Genomic DNA, 20,475 nt, shown 5'->3' on the forward strand with positions numbered 1-20,475 from the left:
TTGTGCCATGTGCTGTTGTGATTGTTGATCCCTCCCCCTCGTTACCTGATTAGTGTTTGAGTTGTTCCACCTGTCCCCTCTTTATTTGTTCCCTTTTTAAGTCTCCTCTTGTATGCAGTCTTTGTCGGTTCGTTGTTATACGTCTTCCCAGTTCCTTGTTGATGTTCTTATGTTCAGAGTCAGTGTTGGTTTCATGTTCATTTATTATGTTTTCCCCCTCGTGGGTTTTTGATTTGTGTTTGTACGGTTTTTGTTATTAAATCCTCCTTGTTTTTGCACTTGAGTTCACTTCCCATTTTTGTATGTGTTGCGTGACAGTTGGGAATCCGCACCCATTGACTTCCATAGTATTTTTTCTTCCATACTATGGAAGTCAATGGGGTCCATCAACTGTTTGATTACCACCATTCTTCAACCTATCTTCTTTTATGTTCAGCTGAAGAAATTATACAGGTTTGGAACAACATGAGAGCGAGGAAATGATGGTTTTTATTCATTTGTAAATATATTCAGATAGCGTTCATCCTAATGCATTTAAGTCAATACTACAGTTCACTGTTTAAAAAAAATCAGCATTTTAAATTTTAAACTATTACAACATCATCCTGGATTTTGGGGGTATTTACAAGATTTTATTGGCAATTTAGTTTAGAAATTACAATTACATTTCACATACATTAACTGTAAATTGCTTTACAGTATTATACTGTAATCAATTTGACAGCAATTAACAACATTTTTAAAGGACTTTATTGGCAACTTTTTTGTAAATTCTATGGTACATTTTTTACAGTGTATATCTCAAGCTATATATGAAATGAGGGCAAATACTTACAGAGATAGAGAAGATGACGGCAGCGATTCCCAGTGGGAAACAACAACACAGCAGAGTAAAGATGGAGTAGCACAAGTAATCCGGCATATGAACAGGCGCTGGTGTGGAGGTCATGAACACAGTGGGCTGAACCGTGACCCCGGTGTGAACTGGACCTTGTGGATATATAGACATGCCTGGCACAGGCGGACCAGTCCAGGTCTGCGATGGATTCTGCTCATCTGGAGCGCCACTGAATGACGGGTTTATTCTCCCAATTGTCGGTTCTTGATTGTTCATTTCTTCTCTTGTACTCGTGATCTCTTTGATTGCTGGTGAATCTGCCGTCTTGTGTTTTCATGAACCTTGTCCTCTGATGGAGATTTATAGGACTCTAATGGGAGATGGTTTACAGCTTATTAGAGGAGGGTCAGTCAGTGGAGATTAAGTGTAATAATTGCTTCATCTTTACTGAACATTACAGTAATAACCGGTTCATTAAGCTTAAACATGCTTTAACTTTAATCGAGAATAGTATAGCAAAACATGCACCTTTCATTAAAGTGAGGAGAAAAGATTTCCTATATCTTTTGTTGATGAAATCATGTCTTAGAAGACAGGATTCTGCTGCAAATTCATCTGCCATTGAAGCTCATCAAATTAGACAGATGTCTGTGTTATTTTAAGTATCATTAAGATCCTATTATAGTTTATATTAATATGTTTCATTTTGAATTGAATTAACGTTTTAGTAATTTTGTTGTGTTGTCATTTAAAAAAAAAGATATACACAACTTAAATTCAATTTATAAAATATATATATATAGTTTTTATTCAAGTAAAAACATTTTTTTAGGGATGATTCACCAAAAATAAAACTCATTACTCATTAACAAACTCATTAAAAGTCATTACTCACCCTCAAGTTGTTTCAAACTGTATGAGTCTCTTTGTTATGTTGAACACTGAAGGAGATATTTTGAATGTTGGTAAGACAACCTTGAATTCAAGTTATTCGTGTCTAGCAATGGTCTCTTGTCATCCATCAGTCTTAAAGATTGACGTCAACTCACAGGAAGAATGTGTGTACAGTATATGCCTTGCAGATGCAAACGGGGTAAATCATGTTTTTGCATTTTTCAATGCTGATTTTTGGGGAAACTCCATTAGCCTCTAATAAAGTAATAACATAATAAAGGTTTTTGTGTGTATTACGACTCAAGAACACAATGTGAGATCCACCAATCAGAGAGGTTCACGAATCTCAATCGATTTTTTTGATTGGTTAAAGTTATGGAGAACGGCAATTCTCGTAACTCCCGTGAATCATTTTTCTTTTTTAACAATTAAAGTTCCCTGGTAGTCAATCATTTTATCCCTTAAAACTCATCTTTGATCACCAAAGTGACAAATGTTTTTTATCCTTGAAATTTTTGAATGCCTTAAAATATCTTGAATGTAACTCATTTAATATACGCGATTCCATGAATATGCAAATGAGCCCCGCCTCCACTCACTCACAGCAGCTCAGAGATCCACTTGTTGACGGTCACACGTTGATCTGATTGGTTACATGGTAGTTTTTGACGTCAGAAACACCAGTGATTTCAAACCGTGGCTGTCTTTGCTTCACTGCAGTAAATACTCAGCAATGGTGTTGACTTATGAATTTGCACATGGTTTGTCTTAAAGCATATTCAAAACACACATAGACATGTAAACAACATTAAAAGCTGGATTTATCCACAGGGGGACTTTAAACAATTCTTAGCAAGCCTATAAGTCCTCTCTTCACCAGCAGATGTCAGAGTGAGATCACATTTCTAAATGAAACTTGAGATCAAGGGCCGTTGCATAAACATAGCCATTATATTAAGAAGATCTAGTATGACTCACCTGCAAGTCAAGGGTCAGTCAATCTTACTTTCAGTATCAAATTATGCCAATCTACGTTTTTATGTAACTGACTTAAAAAAAGATATAAACAGAAAAGTCTGATGACTAACTTGTAGTAATACTAGTCTTAGCAGTTTATGCAACCGGCCCCATGTGATAAGTTAGTCTCTCAATCTCTCAATCCATGAGCTTAACAGCGCAAATCTCTTTTCATTAATGAAGAGCCTACAGTTTTTACAGATTTTATACATAACAAAGTACCATAAAAATACAAGTCTTGAATCTTACATGTGTAAAACGTTTTGTTTTTGAGGAATCCGCGGGGCTTTTAATTTAAATGACCTCACGAGGACTTTTACGCTGAAAGGTAGCCAAGGAGGCCGCCATTTTGAAAACGGTCCCTCACACACTACGTCGCTTCGCACAGCTGAATATATTAAGCCTCCAAATCACCGGTATTTATATTCGTGAAGCGTCCTCGTCCGTGTGTCCTCATAAAGAAAACAAGCACGACCCGCAACAGTGTCAAAACCCCCCCCCCCCCAAAAAACAAGTTAAGAGTAATTTAATCTCAGACAAGAAGTGCGCGTGTTTTTATTCTGATGAGGATATTATTGAACGCGCTTGTAGAGCTCATTTCTTCCACGGTGGATTTAGAAAAGGATTTATTCTATTTGGGATCTTGTCATTGGAGCAAAGGAATACAACAGAGTCCTCAAATCCGTTCGGATTGACAGGTAACGGGAGACATTATTTCCATTGCGTTATTGTGAATCATGTGCGAATATTTGGCGCAGTGATTCTGTGATCGTCATTCATTCACACGCGACGCGTTACATGACATTGTGTCTAGTGTTTGTTACAGTAACGTTATATGTGTCTTTATTTATGTACCGATTCGACAAAGCAGCACACAAAAAAAACTATATTGTGTAACGCACATTCCCCACCAGCCTGCGCTAATGCCGGACGACAATTTATCTTGTTTTATAGCGTTTCTCTCTGTGTGAAAAATATATTTAATTCCATGAATCGGTCAGAAACGCCCTGCATGATATTATTTATAAAAAAAAAACATCAATGAGTGTTACGTCTATGTATAGCTTATTTGATCACTTTCCTTCATTATACGTTTTAAGCATTTAAAACAGCTCTTTATATTCAGATAATGTAGGTTGTTTCAATTTAATTAATCGCAATTTATTGGGGTGATTTATTTATACAGCATCAATAAAAGCAAAGCAGTGATCGGAAAAATATGCAGTAAGTGTTGGTAATGCTAATAAAATTACGCGAGTGAACATTCAAGACGTCAATGAACATTAATAAAATAATTTTAACTGCATGTTTTTAACATTAACTTTATTAAATAAAATATTTTTTGGCATTTAACCTATATTTGGCAATTTGTAAAAAAATTATTATATTTACATTTTTATTTTTAGATACTAAATTGCACTCATTTATAGTTTGTTTCACAGTGCTATAGCCTATGTTTATTCCTTTTTACAATGTTTTTAACATAAATTATTTCTTGGCTGGATATGGTCTAGAGGTCTGATTATTGTCATCTTTATGTCTGATGGTGCTGCATTTTATTTTTTGTTTGTGTGATTGAAGTTCTGTGGACACAAAGGGATCATTATTCTTTTCTATATCTGTATCTCCAGTGAGGGTTTCCACTTTATTGTCATGGATTTTTATGTGATTTGAGAAAGTTTGATAATTGTTTTTCTGTCAAGCTCAATGAATCCAAGCAAGTGTTTCGCTACCGTCAGTAGTTTATATGAATAAGTAGTTTATATTAATCTTTCCGTCACTGCTGCATCTGAGACCGACTTCACCTTAGGGTGCTTGGCTTAGCGGTTAAAACCTGGGATGCTAATTGATAAGTTTTGGGTTCAAATCGTATACGGGATGGTTGAAAACTGTTGTAAAGTCTTGAATTGCCCACTGAAGTCTTGCACATTTGCTTCAGTCGCGCTTTGCAAACTTGATTTGTGGTTCCAAAAGATTTATTTAATTAGCATGTTGAACTGCTGGTTTATATTGACAGCCTTTAACACATGTTTTGGGGTGTTTGGATAATGTGATTACAGGGTTTAACTCTCTCTCTCTCTCTCTCTCTCTCTCTCTCTCTCTCTCTCTCTCTCTCTCTCACTCACACACACACACACACACACACACACACACACACGTTTAGACACAGGTTATGCAGGTGTCATGTTCAATCAGCTTCAGTATTGCTCTACACAGCGTTAAGCTTGTGATGGTCTGGTCAGGTTTGTGAGTTTGAACCCCAGTTTTTTAAAACATTTTCCACTCAGAAAGCACATTAATGTGCCACTAGTGGCAGAAAACTGAATTGCAATGTTTGTTTAAGCGAGGCCAACATTTGACTTAACACTGGTGTTATTTTCTTGCATTATTTATACAGTTCTGTGATGCACAAATTACATACTTTACGTTTAAATAAAATAATATTTATAATAATAATAATACAAATTTATTTTCATTGGGCTCAGTTTGTGTATCTCCAAGCCACAAATGTTTTTTAAAATGATTTTTTATATATATATATGTATACATATATATATTTTTTAATGTAAATATGTTATATTGTATAATATAAATCATATACTTTTTATATGATTTATACTTTTGATATTTTTTAAGATATATTTTATATATTTATTTTTAAGTTTTAAATAAGATAAATAAATTATGTACAAATTATATATATATATATATATATATATATATATATATATATATATATATATATATATATATATATATATATGTGTGTGTGTGTGTATGTGTATGAACTACGGTGGCTGAAACTGGACAAACATATCGTCATTTGAGACAGAGAATAGCCTAGCCAGAGTAAACTAAGAGTGTGTAACATTGTCACTGTTTCTGTACCACAGTCCATTATAAACCACATCATGGATCAAGTTTACAAAGCCATAGTCAGGTGAGGATCAAGGGTCTTAATATATAATATAATAATAGTAATCAGCTGATTGTCTCACAAACGTAACCAGCACATTTCCCCCCACATAGCAAACCCATAATACAGCGAGGGAGAAGAAACACATGAAACTATGCAACTATATATCTTTTCTAACAGGGTAGTAAAAGTTTAGCTGGCTAATATGAGCTGTTACTGTGGCTGAGCTGGTTAAAGCGTAAAGCCTTGTTTAAACTCGACGCGTCCGAATGAGCCCAAAGGTGCGCACGGCAAAAATAACATGATTGTAACAGCGCGCCCCTCCGCATCCCCTAGACACCATTTACTACACACAATAGGCTTTTTTCTCTGATTTTGGAAACTCAATCGACTTAAAATGCTTCCCAGATCGACGGGTTGGTGATTCCTGTAACTATTTTACGGTCAATGACAAGAGTGCTAATCAGCTGTCTCACGAACGTAACCAGCACATTTATCCCCACATAGCAAAGCCATAACACAGCGAGGGAGAAGAACTAAGTTACATGAAACAATCCAACTACATATTTTACACCACTGACAAGGGAAAAGTCACTACTCACGGTGTTTATGGCTAGCTTCTAGCTTTCTGCGGCTTCTCTTTCAAGGTAGTGAGGAAACACGCTCTGTATCGCTGTGTGTTCGCTGTCGACTACGGTAGAAACATGACGTCACAATATGTCGACCTTCATAGAAGGGGGCGCCCGCGGTTATGTAGATATAAATGTTTCATTCTAAGGTAATAAAAACATTACGGTTTATTAAGTAAGTTCTTTATACACCACTGAAAACATAGTTATGGATGTCATATTGCATTTCTGTTAATAGATACTCAAAATTTTTACACATTGCACCTTTAATGCATTGAAATATTACATAAAACATTTGCGAATAAAGGAGCGTTTCCATGTGTTCAAGAGAACAAAATCGTTACTTCCTGGGAAATTGGTGCAAAATACCAGTAATAAAAATGGATGTTGCTGCAATCGGGGAGTAAACAGTGGCTCTTTTATTCTCCATCATAAATGAGTGTGTCTCAGGGCGTCTGACAAAACTCGCTGTCATGTTCTCTTGCGTTCGGATGCTGGTGTTTGGGAACACAATCATGCTGAATTAAACCAGAACATGCTGCGATGCGATTGGTCCACTGGTTAGTTCAGTTATCCAATCACAGCCTTTGCTGAGGCATTATCCGACTCATTTAAGTGCATGCATTTTTTTATTTGCGCTTCTATCCAGCGTGTTTTTATGGGATATCCCAAAATTTGCATAAAAATAGTTGGATGGAAACATGTCATGTGTTTCACTGGTGGCCAGAAGGAAAGTTTGAATATCATGCATTTTTTTAATGCATATTTTTAGAAATATTTTGCATCTTGGCGTTTCCATCCAGCGTGTTTTTATCGGATATCCCAAAAATGTGCATAAAAATAGTTTGATGGAAAACAGTCTCGACCAGTCGAACCACGAACGCCGTGCTACGTGCTGGTTGCTAGTCACAGTTCAGCTCACGTAGCGCGGTGTTCGTTGTTCGACTGGTCAAGACTGTTTTCCAAAGATGGCTCCTGCTTGTATACGTGAAGTGAACTGTCTTTATAAAGTATCTTCTTAATAAACTGTCTGTACACAGTTCTCAATGCTTCGGTTTGCAGGTAGAGACCATCATTATGCTAGCGTGTTAGTGTGGGGCTAGTTTGAGTCTTGTTAGTGGTATTAACTAGCCATTTTTATTTGTACTTATTCGATGCCCCATACACTAGCGTTATATAAGCTAATCTGTGGTAAAACTAAAGATAAAACTCGGTACATTCGGTTATCATGAAAACGCATCCCAGAGAACGCTCGACTCCGTACCCATGTGTTATTAACCCCTATGTTCATTTTTGGTTGGAATTGCCCTTTAACTTATACGGCAGATCTGTGCTTACCTGCTTCTCAGAGGTTTTCAAAAGTAAAACATTGAGTGTTACATTAAATCAACATGCACGTCATGTATCTGTTTATCATCATGTTAGGTTGATCTGAGGGGTTTTAGTACAGGGTGTTCTGGGAGGTTACCCAAGCATTGGGTAACTGGGTCAAGTTAAAGGAGTGCATACCTGATATTATAGTCTGTACATATGGCTCAGGATCTTATAAGGTGACCCACAAATCACTTTAGACTTGGACATTTTGATTTGAGGCTTTGTGCATGAATATCCAAACATTCTGGCAAGGACTAAACCCAAATATCATCACAGTTCAGATATGTCACATCCTCCTCCGGGTCAGTGTTTGTGCTGTGTCTGAGGTGGTAGAGGGTCTGTTCATGGGAGATAAGCGTGTTCGGTCACATGATCTTGGCAGTCGTTGCCCGTGTGTGTGTGTGTGTGTGTGTGTGTGTGTGTGTGTGTGTGTGTGTGTGTGTGTGTGTGTGTGTGTGTGTGTGTGTGTGTGTTTGTGTGTGTCAGACGCAACAACTGAAAGCTCGCTGCTGTGTCATGCTGAATGCGTGTTGTTTACGGCAGTGGTTCTCAACTGTGTGTCGTGACCCAAAAACAGACGTCTGTTCTGATAGAGAAAAACAGCACGGAATGCAAATAATGAGAAAATGAAAGAAAAACGCATGCAAATCATTCAACTTTGATATGCTGTGCAAAATGAAGCCATGCGTCCCATTGATTTATTATTTTGGCTTTTGCTGTTGGTCATTTTTATTAATTTTGCATATATTACTAGTCCTGTTTACGGTCAAACATGTTTGTTTCGGATGGAAATGGTGTCCATTTTAATGCAGCCTGGAGTTATAAATGTGTTTTAGAATTAATCAGTTGAGGTTGTTTTTACATTTATATTATTTTGATCTAAAGTGAGTTTGATTGCATTGAAGTTATGCATTTTATCAGTTCATGCATTATAGGAATCGATCCCATGACCTTGACGTTGCTCAGTGAATGCTCTCCTGTTTGAGCTACTGAAAAGCCAAGATATAATCGTCTCATTATTACCATATACATTAAAGGGGTCATGAGAAATCAAACATGCCTCGATCTTTTGACATATAAGAGCTCTTTGCACCATTCAAACATCCTTCAAGTTTCATAGCTTAACATTCAGATCTGAATTGTACATTTTTTTTGTTTTGTTGTTTTACAGTGAACCGTTACGCCCCTAGTTTCTACGCCATGCTCTCTTTAATTCAGTCTGGCCTTGTGTATTAATACAGCACTGACTTCATGTCAGAAATACAGAGATCAGCAGATCTGGATGAGGATCTATGACCAGCTGTGAACCGCTTCAGGATATTGATAATCCAATAAAATGAAAGTGTTTCCTTCGTGAAGAAAGAAGATGTGCCATTTAATGCACTGAGAGAATTAATACGTTTAAAGTTTTAACTCGATTACTTCAATGCATCAGCACAAGAGCCAAGAGATGTTTTAGATTTCATACATGACATGTGATGCTGTGTAGATAACTCGATTGAACATGCTTTTAACAAGCGCAGTTGTGCAGGACATTACTGAAAAAATCTAATTATCTCTATATTGAACACAACAGTCTGGCTCTGTAAGTAAAATCAATTTTTTTTTCATAGAGAAATTTATTTTTAGCAATAATGCATTAACTTTTCTAGTTGGGATGCATGATTAATTTAAACAAAACCAAAATAGTGATCTGGCTTAGTGTGATTATCTAATTGCGAAGGCTGCGATTGAATTAAATAAATATATGCGCTGCATGTTTCAGAGTGAAGCGCATCCTGGTGTTTATTTACACATGATCAGTGACGTTCGTAATTCGGTTCACAGTAAACGCTGCTCCTGCATCTGGGAATGAAACATGCAAACAAAATACAAGACCAAATACTCAATGTAAAAAATAAATCCATAAGATAAATGGCAGCTTATTATTATAAATATACAGCAACATTATGCAGTAATTTTACTGACATTTACGTTAACCATAAAACACAATGCAATAAAGTTCAAATTTCAAAATACAGGTAAAACAACTGTAAAAAAATAAAAATGGAAAATTCCGTCACATTTATACAGTAAATTGTGCCCTATTTTTACAGATTTTTCTGTCTTAAACCAACCAGCTTTGATTGCCTGAGTATTGTCTATAATCGGCTGTGAAATACTATTAATAACATAAAAACATGAATAAGATCCCTTACAGCTTACGCCTTCAACATTTCTCACATTATCACACTTTAGTTATTTAATCAGTTGATATTTCACTGGTTTTGTCCATCCTTCTGTTAGACTGTCAGCTGTTAAATTTAACTACACAATTAGATGATACCAATTTAGCTCAACCAATCCCCAAGCGATGCTTCATGTTGTTCATGGTGTAAAAAGGTGCATTAGTTATCAAAGAAAAAACACTTCAGCAAAACATGATCAGCTCAAAGTGTCTGGATCATTTTTGGTCCCAAATTTGTATAAATTTTACTGGTAGTCACTGTATGAAGAATTTTTGGGTATAATATGTCACACTTTATTTTGCTCTCCTCACTTACATAAATGAACTATAATGTCCTGCACACACTAGTAAAAATATATATATATCTGTTGTTCATGACATGTTGGGATTTCAAAAGATTTTTTAGTAGAATGTGTTTGTCACTCACTCTCCAAACTATCTTAACTGTGGTTGAACACAACTTTTATTTGAATCTTCTCCTTCATTGGATGTTTTTCGAAGTGCGCTTAAACATGCAAATTGCAGGTTGAATTTATTTCTGAATTACTACTTTAAATTGTCTGCAGAGGTATTTTAAAAACACATATGTAGAAATTACTAATGAAATCTCATTTGATATTGAGATTTTGATGAAAATGTGCTAGGCTCTGGAATACGCCTTTCCCGCTATAGCAACGCGTCATATGACGTAGGTCGAGGTACATAAAAGAGCTCGCGGTCAGCTTTCTCATTGTTGGGTGTTGGTGTAGTTAGAGCAGTATTGAGAGACAGAAAGTTTTAGATCGAGTTTTAGAGAAGCCATAATGGTAAATGATTGTGTTTGTGCTAGTTGCACGAATTCCAGCCAGTCAGGACATCGTGTCCATCATTTTCCTTCTAGGAAAAACAAGGCTTTTCGGTCTTGGGTGCGTTTTGTGCAGGTGAAGAGAGCAGACTGCACTGCTGCGTCTGTTACCACACACTCGGTCGTTTGTGGCGCACATTTCACTCCGGAGAATCATCGACCTGGAGATTTGATGGAGTCTCGGATGGGATTTCGGAGTAAGGACCACGTGAGGCTGATTACTGATGCTGTTCCCTCGGTGCACTCGCTGGAATCAAGTCCACCGTCAAAGTTTACACCGCGGACGCCATAGACTCACAATGTCCGCACAAGCGCCTAGCCAACAAAAAGCCATCAGGGAGACCTGTAATGGCGCTTTTCCACTGCATGGTACGGTACGGCACGCTTTAAATGGTATCACTAACTGCAGTTGAAAAGCAAACCGAGCTAAAGCTGAGTCGTACGACGCAGTGGAAAAGCGAAGCGAGCAGAACCGTACTGAGCCGATAATATTTTATTATTAACTCTCTGCACAGTGATGTTCAATCATACGCTCTCACAGGCTTTTATTGAATGAAGGAACATCTCGGAGCCACTGGCACTGATGGCTCTTTAATGATCGCATGGGTCTGGACTGTGTTTCTCTGAAGCAGAAGACTGGCACCGATGGCTCTTCATGATCTACTGACGCTTATGGTGTGTGTGTGTGTGTGTGTGTGTGTGTGAGAAACACACTCCTTGTTTCTCATTTTGTTCATGGTCTTCAGATCCTTCTGTGGAAATCTGTGCATTCCTTTTTCTTTGATTGTCCTCTCAATATACACACACACACACACACACACAAAGACTCTTTTATCCAGTTGATGTCATCCCCGAATAACTTGGGAGTTTTTCCTTTCAATTAGCAGATGCTCATGAAGAACTTATGAAATAGGAAACATGTGGATGCTAATGGTTATCTTTCTATGTTCCTTTGTTGTAGTTTAATAGGTTAATGTAATTGCACTTATTTAGACCACAGATGCTTTAACTTCCTCCTTAAATTATTTTTTTTGTCCTCATCCTCATCCTCCTTTTCCTTTTCATTTCCTTATTCTTTTCTGTTTCCTCCTACCCCTTTTTCTTTTCTTCATGGACATGGTCAGCAATTGAACTTCGATTTAATTTGTGCTCATAAGATTGACCAAACACTTATTGTTAGTGTCCAGGACAAGTTATTCACAACCCTGATTAAACTTCATAGAAGATGTTGAGACCAATATTAATAATCTATGACATAAAACACGATTAAAATGTAACGTGATCTTAATGTATTATTAACTTGTTATACTCCACATTTATATCACTCTTTTTAAACCAAGAAAACTTTTGAAACTACTTTTTTCCCTTCCCTTTTTTATGTGTGAACTGGGGATGCATTATTCAATTTTAACAGTCAATTCTAATTAGCACAATAAAACCCCATCATGTATTAGTTTCTTACATAAAACCCCATCATGCATTAGTTTCGGACCTAATTTCAGTGGTAAAATCAAACCGATCTGGACATAGACTCTCATTTCACCCATTTTGCTCATTCTCTCGGTTTCCCCTTGTTTTTGATGTTAAAGTAGGAGAAAATAGAAACATCTTTTTCTTTTTTACAACTATAAGTAGGTTAGTGGATTCAGCGTAAATAAATAAACATGTACACAAAGAAATGCAGCCAGGCTCGGACTGATGCTGGCTTTATATTTAATGGCTTTCTCTTAACACACAGAATTCAGACCTTGTGAAATCAAAGCAGACCCTCAGGCTCGGGTGTGTGTTTCTCCTAAAGCATCATCTTGTCAGGTTATAGTTTACAGGATAACGTCGATCTCATGATTCCCTATGAAGATCTGATCTGGGGCCTGTACCATGATGGTAGTTGAACAAACTCAGGGTTACAGGATTAGTTTAGAGTTGACAAAACCAAACCAATCAAACCAGGCTTTGTTGGTACCATGATGCCGATCATCAACTTTCTCTGTCAACTCAGACTTTGAGCCTGAGTTTAGGAGTTTAAGTGTGACATCAGTAGCAAACGGCCAATCACATGTTGAGAAAGAGTGAAACTGAGATTAATTTCTCGCGAGAGAAGCAGCGTAATTCACTTATTAAATAAAAGTATTAAAATAGTAAGACTTTAAACAAATTTACCCAGCAAGGAGAAACAGCTGTCTATGAGAGAGGACAACTAAAAGAAAAAGTTTCGCTACTGTATATCAGTGCAAGTAAAAGTTGTGAAGTTATTTTATACAGTTGATAAAGGTTTAGAGAGAATTGAACATTTAAGCTCACATGAAGTTATTTTATAGCTTCATCTATTGATGCTAAAGTGTATTTATATTACCTTTATATATTTATTCATTTAAACTGCGTAATAATAATTGATGAACTAAAATTGTACATCTGTGATTGATTAAGGTTATAATAATTACATAGGCCTAAATAATATCTAAATCATACAAATTTATTATTCTAAATAAGCATCACTAAAAACTAGACGATTTTGTCTTTAAAAATCATTTGCTATGTAATGACCTTTAATTTGGAGTAGAAACAGGTGGAGTGACTTTATCGCATCAGTCATGTGACACTTTGCTCACAGCTGATTGGTCCAAGTTCAGTTTGCAACCTCTTCCCTGGAACATAACCTGCCCCGGACCAGGTTAGCCGTGGAGCGTAAGTTACTATGGCGATGAACACGGCTAAAAGCCAAACCACTTTCATGGTCCCTAAAACCCAGGGTTGACGCAAACTAAACTGAAACATAGCTGGCTAGCCACCTAAACCGGCTTCATGGTATAGGCCTCTGGTGTACCATGGAAACAAACTCTTTCAGTTCACAGCCGGTTTTCAGCAGTTTTCCATCACAGAGACGACATCGTTTACTCATCCAATCCCTTTTGACTTTTCTTTTCTCCGCTGAACACAACAGGAGAAAATCTGAAGATGGTTTGAAGCCTCAATATTGTATTGTACTCTATCGTCATGGCTGTAAAAAGCTTTATTTTGTCCTCTGAGGAAAAAGGAAAGTCTTTATTTTTGAGTGAACTCTTCTTGTCAATCAAGTTTTCTAAGCTTTTTAGGTGAATCACAGCAACTGAACGAGACATCCCTCTTCCTGTTGCCATGGTAACCGTGACATCTCTCATTGGCTTATATTGCTTTTACACTTTTAATTAAACTATTTCTTTACAAGAAAGGAAAAAAATGATTAAATGGAGTTAAAAGCAAGACTTTTTTATCAGAACTAAATGAGTTTTACATTTGGTTCTGTAAGTGACTCTACATTATTAATATGGATAGACAGAAGATAGAAGCACATCTCTAGATCTTTTTATTGAATGCAACTACAAACACTCAGTGTGATTCAGTTCTTTGTAATGAATTAGTCTACTGACTCGCTGAATTAACTGATCATCATTATTTTCAGTCACATCTTCTCGATCTGAGAACGGTCGCTGTGTTGTACGACTCGAGAGATTTAATTACTGACAGATTTATGTTACAACGTGTAGCCTAGTTAAACATCCAAATGTAAGACCCTCAGATCTCACGGTACAATACCTAAATATCCATTTTGATTTTAAATTCTGTTTTTATTTCTGGAATCATGTTGAACTGCATTACATTGCATATGGATTATGAATTGTGATTTTCATAATTTGTTATGCTTTGAATTAATGTACAGTAAATTATTGCACTGTCATCCGGATTGAGAAAAGCTTTAGTTTGTCACAGTTTTGTGTTTAGACTGATGAATGGAGGATATTAATAACCACAGTGTGTATTATAATTACTGTACTGTACATGTATTATAATTACTGTAATTAGCCTTTTCATTTTCCCTGGAACATCTCTCGTTCTCTCGAGTCTCGTCTCTGTTACCGAACACTGTCTGACTTCCACAGCTTGTCTGTTTCTTCTCTAGTGGTCCTAAAACTTTATCATTAGACTTTGCCTGTCATGCAGTGTTTTCTCTCTCTGTCATTATTTTGTGGTATTCTGAGTGAACGCACTTGTGCTTCATCTCTGCATGCTCTACATGCACGTTTGTCTTCATGCATCAGGGATGCACCAAATATGATTTTTCATGGCTGAATCCAATATTTTTTTATTACCGTTTTATTTTACTGTGTCCTTGTTACACGTTACATGTAGTTACTGTAGTAATAACTATAAATTATGCATAAATACATGCAACTAACTCTATAGTAGGTACATTAAGTTAATTTTTGTTACATAGTACTTAAATGCATAATTGCACTGTAACAGAAACATTAAATGCAGTGTTACTTTTTTAAACAAGAAAATAAGCAGATTCCTACATCGGTTGCCAAATAATAATAATAATTATTATTATTAATATTATTATTTTTAAAGTAAATGTTTTGTTTATTTGCTCTGTGACGGGTCAAATCTGCCTTAAACAAAAAATATCTGTAGCCATTTGAAATGAGAGGCAATCACTGTGTTTTAGTCAAGATCCAAACAAAGATGCTACATGTTTAATATTATCGTTATCGGCCCGATAAGAAAATGTGGCCGATATATTAAAGCCGATAAATAATGTATTATTTCCTTCAGCTTAGACGCTTCAGATGCGCACTGTTCAACATGATGGTTTTGAATTGCTTAAAAATATGATTGGAATCAGTTCAAAAAAGCAAAATACAGTAAAGTGCAACATGTACAGCACGAGTCTGTCATATCGGCTACATAAAATTATAATGAGAACGTTATAATTGTGTGTTTGGGACATGGCTTTTAATGGTGAGACTTTTGTTTTTGTAATCAGCCTCTCAAAAAGTATATAAAAATATGGATTTGGATGTATCGACCAATATATCGGTTATCGGCTTTCTAATATAAAGAATTATCGGTTATCGTGTCGGCCAAAATGTTCATATCGGTGCGTCCCTAATCACAACCGTGATCTGCTGTTCCAGTACTGTATTTTCTCTTCTGTCGCATCTCTGCTCTCCTCTGCGTCCATCTTCAGCGTGTCCCGTCTCTGGCCTGTGTTGACGTCTTGTTTACAGACTGAGTAATATTTCCACTCAAATGACATTTTGGAAAATGATTGCAAAGCAAGTCCGGAACTGAGATCGATCAGATTCCGATTAATGGCTGATCGAGCGGTGCATCTCTAATATTGCAGTTGCATGAGTCTATGATGCTGTCTATGATGCTGTGTATGTCAACACACTGGGTGTTTAGAACGGCTCGTGTGTGTGTGTGTGTGTGTGTGTTGAGGCGAGTGTAGCAGAACAATCTACCGCAGTGCGCTTCAGCCCGACCTACCCTTCTTATTCTCTCTCTCTCTCTCTCTCTCTCTCTCTCTCTCTCTCTCTCTCTCTCTCTCTCTCTCTCTCTCTCTCTCTCTCTCTCTCTCTCTCTCTCTCTCTCTATATATATATATATATCTCTCTCTCTCTATCTCTGTCTATCTATTCTCTCTCTCCCTCTCTCTCTCTCTCTCTCTCTATATATATATATATATATCTCTCTCTCTCTCTCTATCTCTGTCTATCTATTCTCTCCCTCTCTCTCTCTCTCTCTCTCTATCTCTGTCTATCTATTCTCTCTCTCTCTCTCTCTCTCTCTCTCTCTCTGTCTATCTATTCTCTCTCTCTCTCTCTCTCTCTCTCTCTCTCTCTCTCTCTCTCTATATATATATATATATATATATATATATATATATATATATATATATCTTTCTATCTCTCTCTCTCTATCTCTGTCTATCTCTCTCTCCCTCTCTCTCTCTCTCTCTCTCTCTCTATATATATATATATATATATATATCTCTCTCTCTATCTCTGTCTATCTATTCTCTCTCTCCCTCTCTCTCTCTCTCTCTCTCTCTCTCTATATATATATATATATATCTGTCTCGAAGGGTCAGTTTAAATTCAGTTTCGCTCCTTTGGCTCCATATTCTAGTTATTATGCCACAAGTCCACTTTGCAGCACCCTTTAAGTAATAGTTCACCAATAATTAGTGAATGTTTTAAGCACATTAGGCACAAAAGGGGAGTTTTGACAAGTATCCAGGCCAGGAACGATCAGGAGTGATCAACCCAAGTTGAAATGAGCCGAGAGAACTGAGGCAAGCCTCACACTAGTTTGTAGAAGCACATCTATGCCATCTAGTTTTATTATGGTATGTTTTATTGTTTTTATTTATTTAAATGTATTAATATTATTATTATTATTATTATTACTATAGGCTACTATTATAGTATATCATATTTTTATTTGCATACATTTTTTATTGTTATTATTATGATTACTATATTTAAAATGTAATATTATGTGTCGTATTTCAAATTAGTTGTTGTTGTTGTTGTTGTTGTTGTTGTTGTTGTTGTTGTTGTACCCCTCTCCCCTTCTTGAGTAGGCTATGTTTGTGTTATGATTGTTGCTAATGGAGTCCAAGAAAATTTCCCATAGCAGGATAAATAAAGTATATTTAATCCAATTGAGCTCAGAATGAATAAGGCAGTGAATAAGAACTTGTCAAAATAAAAGCAAAAGTATCATGAAAGTCCATTTGACATTTTGACCCAGAATCTTCCTCTTTCAAACATTTTGATTCTACAATTCCAGCGGAAAAGTTCTTCCTAAAAAGTGTTCATAGATGATAATATCCTGTAAACATAACTAATATAATCCTGTGTTAGTTAGTTGTATAGTTGATGCCAGCCAGTCGTTGTAGTAGGGCTGGGCGATATGGCCAAAAAATCATATCTCGGTATTTTTTGGTTAAATGGCGATATACGATATATATCTCAGTACTTTCTACGTTTTTCTATTTGGATAAAGAAAAGGCATGTATTTAAAAAAAAATGTTATTTCACATCCTGCTCAATGATATCCAAACAATGTTGATATTGAAGGATATGGAAACAAATAGGGAATGTAATGTAGGCTATGCAATATATTATGTGCAAAAAGGTGGTTAAAATCACATTACATTCTAACTTTGTAACATTACAATCTAAAAACAAAAATAATGCTTTTGTTTTTAAACATGACTAAAGAATAAACTAAAAATGAAAACAAAAACAAAAGCACAAACTAATTATATTAGCCTGCATTTGATTAACCCATTATAATGGTCACTTTCATAAAAATATACTTGTAGGTTTAAAATTCCACATATGGCACATTTATTGTCTCCAACAACAAATATTTTACTAATATGTATTTTAGTCAGAATTATTGCGCTACTGTTCTATTGTGCTCGTCTGTTTGGCGCGCATGCGCGCGGCGGCGCTCATTCACGGAAGCTTGAATTTTAGCGGAGATTGATTTGCAGAAGCTCATCCTCTCCTGACAGTGAAATGGACATATTTGTTTGACTTTCTAACAGTTACAGATAGAGAATATACCTGTGAAATGTAAGTTAAGCACTGAGGAAAGCACCACGTCTCAAACGCATTAAACAGCGCCAGTATTTATCTTTCAGTCACTAACAGTAGGCTATCTGTCCGAGCATCTGACAGGGCAAGCTGCTTTAAACTTGTTAACTATCTTACCAGTTATTTTGAAGCGCTTAATAAGTTTGTGTCATGTTTAGGACAAATTGTACTGTTCTTTCACTGCAGGAGCTCACACTGCGTACTCCACTATTTTTCAGATGTCTTCGTATCAAACTACTGTATCGATATAAACGGTATTGCCTCATTCCATATCGTGGGGAAAAAAAATATCGATATATTGTACAAACTCGATATACCGCCCAGCCCTACGTTGTAGTCATGTAGATGCTGTGTGATCATGCTAGATCTGCGATTGCTGCCGTTGTTTGAGTAGTGCATAAGTGCGCTGTCGTTCATCAATCTCAGTGATATTGCATTGAATACAAGTGTTCGAACTTAAAACCTCAGATCATTCGCACTCAGACAACCATCGGCTTTCAGTCAGAAACCTCCCACACACACGTCTGTCAGCGGTGCGCCACACACACTCGCCTCCTCTCACTCCCCTGTGCTTACATGGAGTCAGTTTTTAGATGTAGCTGAAATTATCCTGTTGTAGTGCTGAGGATCTGTGTGGGCTGTATAGACTTCACATGATTCCTGACATGATTCCTCTGTGTGAGTGATGAGTGTGTGAGTGATGAGTGTGTGTGAGTGATGAGTGTGTGTGAGTGATGAGTGTGTGAGAGTGATGAGTGTGTGAGAGTGATGAGTGTGTGAGGACTGGAGTGATGAGTGTGTGAGAGTGATGAGTGTGTGAGGACTGGAGTGATGAGTGTGTGAGAGTGATGAGTGTGTGAGGACTGGAGTGATGAGTGTGTGAGAGTGATGAGTGTGTGAGAGTGATGAGTGTGTGAGAGTGATGAGTGTGTGAGAGTGATGGGTGTGTGAGAGTGATGGGTGTGTGAGAGTGATGAGTGTGTGAGAGTGATGAGTGTGTGAGAGTGATGAGTGTGTGAGAGTGATGAGTGTGTGAGAGTGATGATTGTGTGAGACTGATGAGTGTGTGAGAGTGATGAGTGTGTGAGGACTGGAGTGATGAGTGTGTGAGAGTGATGAGTGTGTGAGGACTGGAGTGATGAGTGTGTGAGAGTGATGAGTGTGTGAGAGTGATGAGTGTGTGAGAGTGATGAGTGTGTGAGAGTGATGAGTGTGTGAGAGTGATGAGTGTGTGAGAGTGATGAGTGTGTGAGAGTGATGATTGTGTGAGAGTGATGAGTGTGTGAGAGTGATGAGTGTGTGAGAGTGATGAGTGTGTGAGAGTGATGAGTGTGTGAGAGTGATGAGTGTGTGAGAGTGATGAGTGTGTGAGAGTGATGAGTGTGTGAGAGTGATGAGTGTGTGAGAGTGATGAGTGTGTCAGAGTGATGAGTGTGTGAGAGTGATGATTGTGTGAGAGTGATGATTGTGTGAGAGTGATGAGTGTGTGAGAGTGATGAGTGTGTGAGAGTGATGAGTGTGTGAGAGTGATGATTGTGTGAGAGTGATGATTGTGTGAGAGTGATGATTGTGTGAGAGTGATGATTGTGTGAGAGTGATGATTGTGTGAGAGTGATGAGTGTGTGAGGACTGGAGTGATGAGTGTGTGAGAGTGATGATTGTGTGAGAGTGATGAGTGTGTGAGAGTGATGAGTGTGTGAGAGTGATGAGTGTGTGAGAGTGATGAGTGTGTGAGAGTGATGAGTGTGTGAGAGTGATGAGTGTGTGAGAGTGATGAGTGTGTGAGAGTGATGAATGTGTGAGAGATGAGTGTGTGAGAGTGATGATTGTGTGAGGACTGGAGTGATGAGTGTGTGAGGACTGGAGTGATGAGTGTGTGAGAGTTATGATTGTGTGAGAGTGATGATTGTGTGAGAGTGATGATTGTGTGAGAGTGATGAGTGTGTGAGAGTGATGAGTGTGTGAGGACTGGAGTGATGATTGTGTGAGAGTTATGATTGTGTGAGAGTGATGATTGTGTGAGAGTGATGAGTGTGTGAGGACTGGAGTGATGAGTGTGTGAGAGTTATGATTGTGTGAGAGTTATGAGTGTGTGAGGACTGGAGTGATGAGTGTGTGAGAGTTATGATTGTGTGAGAGTGATGAGTGTGTGAGGACTGGAGTGATGATTGTGTGAGAGTGATGATTGTGTGAGAGTGATGAGTGTGTGAGAGTGATGAGTGTGTGAGGACTGGAGTGATGAGTGTGTGAGAGTGATGATTGTGTGAGAGTGATGATTGTGTGAGAGTGATGAGTGTGTGAG

The 20,475-nt window shown here is 37.3% G+C and overlaps 1 protein-coding gene across 8 annotated transcripts in view; it reads left to right on the top strand.

Moving 5' to 3' along the window:
• Window positions 1-3,067: 3,067 nt before the first annotated feature.
• Window positions 3,068-20,475, top strand: part of tmem63bb (transmembrane protein 63Bb) — a 71,747-nt gene continuing 54,339 nt past the window's right edge. For 7 of the 8 annotated variants that reach the window (XR_013203796.1, XR_013203797.1, XR_013203794.1 and 4 more), the window contains exon 1: window positions 3,093-3,447. The gene's annotated coding sequence lies outside the window, so the exon portion shown is untranslated. Of the gene's footprint in view, window positions 3,448-20,475 lie in introns of all 8 variants that reach the window. The other variant, XM_077229808.1, reaches the window with a different exon arrangement.

Source organism: Siphateles boraxobius, unplaced genomic scaffold (assembly GCF_051911475.1).
Source record: "Siphateles boraxobius isolate OS27281-9 unplaced genomic scaffold, OSU_SipBor_1 135, whole genome shotgun sequence".
NCBI lineage: Eukaryota > Metazoa > Chordata > Actinopteri > Cypriniformes > Leuciscidae > Siphateles > Siphateles boraxobius.